The 3094-nt window shown below is 43.6% G+C and overlaps 1 pseudogene; it reads right to left on the bottom strand.

The window, feature by feature from the left end:
* Positions 1 to 673: 673 nt before the first annotated feature.
* Positions 674 to 2294, bottom strand: LOC119542966 (annotated as a pseudogene).
* Positions 2295 to 3094: the final 800 nt, after the last annotated feature.

The raw sequence follows: 3094 nt of genomic DNA, 5'->3' as shown, positions 1-3094 counted from the left end.
AATCTAATGAAGTTTGTTGGGCAGGTTTTAGGAACTGTTTTGGTCCTGTGAAACCTGTTTCCTTACTCTCTTCTTTTTTTATAGGAAATCAAATATTTTATTTTCGTTAAAGAGAACAAAACTTGAAGAAACAGGAATCATTTTCCACATATGTGGTTGCTGTTTAAAAGACTGTATCTCAAGGTATACCAAAAGCACCAAAGGGTTACCACTACATTTTGCCCAAGTTCTAAGGAAAGTTCTGAAACTTAGTGGTGTTGGTTTTGTCTGGCCCCAGATGGTCTGGGTTGCTCATTTCAAAACAGAAGCTTTAAAATGTCCTTATGGTTGAAATATAAAATGGGAGAGATGAGATGATGCCTTTCAGGAAGCCAGAGAGTCCTTGCTAGACAGTTTTCCTGAGGACAACAGGAGCTCTGTGCTTGCCAGTCATTCAAAGCTTCTCAGATGTGCCCATATCATGGGAGCAAGAGCTGTCATTTGGGGCCTAAAAACTCCAAGTCCCAGAGAGTAAAAATTAAAGCCCAACCAGCCACCACCCTTCAAAACCCTTTTGAGAATGTGGTAGAGTCATTCAAGCCAGTAAGTGGTGCTTCTGAGTAGCTTTAGGGTGGTCTTTGTGTAGCTATTCCAGAGATGAGCAGACTGGAAAGGTATTTACCCTAAATTACTTTCACTCTGGAAATGAAAAAGAAAGAAGTCTCCAAAAGTCATCTTCACATTCTGTGCTGCTCCCAGAGAAGTCTGCCTGCAGAGGTGTGAGGTTGTGGTCATAAGCAGCATACTCAGAGGTGCTTGTGCTGGCCAGCTTGAGATGCCAGGCAGCATGGGTCAGCTGGAAGGCAGCATCAGGGTGGGCTGTGTCAGGCAGCGGTGTGCACTCCCTTTCCAGCATGTCAGCCAGCCCTTTGAGCAGGTCCAAGAAAGAGAAGGCCAGGGCAGCCTTTCATAAATGGTTCAGCTCCTTGTAGAATGTCTGTGTTTTCTCAGGTAGTTTCCTTGCATTTCTTGAAATCTTCTGTACATCTGTCTGCAGGCCACTGGGTTTGATACAGTCACATTCTGGGCATAGCTGTGTTTGTTTTAGGGCTGCAGGGGGAATGGACTCTTATTGTCATCATCACCATAAGGGTTCTCTTTAGCATCTGAAATAGGACCCAACTGTGCCATTTTCCCTAGCCATGGGAGAGGTTCTGGGCCAGGCTCAAAGACAGACATTATGAGGTTTGATTTCTTCTTGCTGTCAGCTTGGGAGTAGAGCATTCCATGCCATTCAGGACCTAATGGAACAATTGCCACCATTCCTTCTACTTTTAGGCTGCCAAGGAGCAGGACACAAAAGTTGGGTACTTTCCCTGCAATCTGATTGGCTGAATTTTCATCTTCATTGTTATTGGTGTTGCCAGTACTGACTTTATTGCTTTGTTGAGTGCTATAGGTAAGACCAGATGTCTGGACAGAATTGGGGGACTTGAAATATCAGCTATATCAATACATCCCACTATGTTCAAATCTGTGTTAATGACTATAGGAACAGGATCAATTTCCTCATTTACAACAAAAGGTTCTGGCCTGGGGAAGACTTGCACATCAGCAGTTAGGAGGCCACACTTGAGAACAGCATGAAAAGGTGTATATGCCAGATCTATCAGTTTTCCAAACATAGACTATACAGTTTTTGAGCACAAGGGCCATTGATGGTAAAAATCTGCCCTTCACCATTGTTTAAATCTATGAGAGCTTCAAGGCAATCCAAGGAATCAGTGCTCTGAAGCTCCTCCAAGTTTGCCATGCACATGATATATAACTTAGGAAAGGAAAGGGTAGTGGAAACCTGTTGCTCTCACTTTGCTGATTGTGAGTAGCAAGAGAATGCCACAGTGATCCTCTATCAATGCCAAGAGAGCCAGCTGTCACCAGGACAACCTGGAAAGGAATTGCACCACCCATTCTTGCTGAATGATGTTGCAAACATCGACTAATGCAGACTCCAAGCAGGTTTTGTCATAATCATCCATATTACTTAGGGCTTCCTGTAGGGTGTTATAATCTCTTGTGAAGGGGACCATCAGCTCCCAGAGCAATGAAAAGACCATCAGGATTGTAAACTCAAGCTTGTAATTTGTAGCCATGTGCTCACACAGCATCGTCAAACCATGGGGTGCTAGATTCCTGTGCTGTTATTTCTCGGACCCCTCAACAGACACGGGTCAGTTCATGGAGAGTGATACATCCATTACTACCACTGTTGGCATGATGAAAATGATCCCAGCATTTCCAATCAGAATACAGACAGCCAGCTATAAATGGATGAATGCCAGTGCCCACCACTGGCTAGTCTGTCATCATAAACTTTTGCTCATGTGCTCACTGTTTCTTCTTATGGCAATGGGAATGTTTATCCTATGACTGTCCCTCCTTTGCACATTGGCAGCAGATTAGTTGTTCTGAGTTTCACAGGTCCACAGCCAGATGGGAATTATCCCTTAGGACAGACCATGCCTGTAAATGATTTTGATGGGATCTTGTACTTACCTATTGTTACTGAAATGATTTTCTGTGGTACTGTGATGGGATGAATGTATTTTGTATATTGAGAGATCATGTTTTTCTGGGGTCCAGAGGGTGGAATGTTACAGTTTGAATATATTATGTCCCCCAAGAAAAAGCCATAATCTCTTAATCCAATCTTGTGGGATATTGGGATTAAGTTGTTTCCATGGGGATGTGACCCATCCAACTGCGAGTGACACCTTTGGTTAGGGTGTAATCTGATTGAATATTTATTTCCATGGAAGTGTGGCCCCACCCATTCAGTGTGGGTCTTGATTAGTTCACTGGAATCCTATAAATGAGCTCACAAACAGAAGGATCTCAGAGCTGCAGCTAAGAGAGGACAAAATGCCCCAAGAGCAACATTTTGGAGAATGCCATTTTAAAATGCAACCTGGGAGCAAGCAGATGCCAGCCATGTGTCTTCTGAGCTAATAGAAGGACACCAATGGCCATCCTTCAGTGAAGGCACCCTGTTGTTGATGCCTTACCTTGGACACTTTATGGCCTTAAGACCATGTGACCAAATAAACCCCTTTAT

The sequence above is a fragment of the Choloepus didactylus genome, chromosome 8, assembly GCF_015220235.1.
Source record: "Choloepus didactylus isolate mChoDid1 chromosome 8, mChoDid1.pri, whole genome shotgun sequence".
Classification (NCBI taxonomy): domain Eukaryota; kingdom Metazoa; phylum Chordata; class Mammalia; order Pilosa; family Megalonychidae; genus Choloepus; species Choloepus didactylus.
Note: the sequence above shows the minus strand (reverse complement) of the source record. Positions and strands in the feature narration are given on the sequence as shown.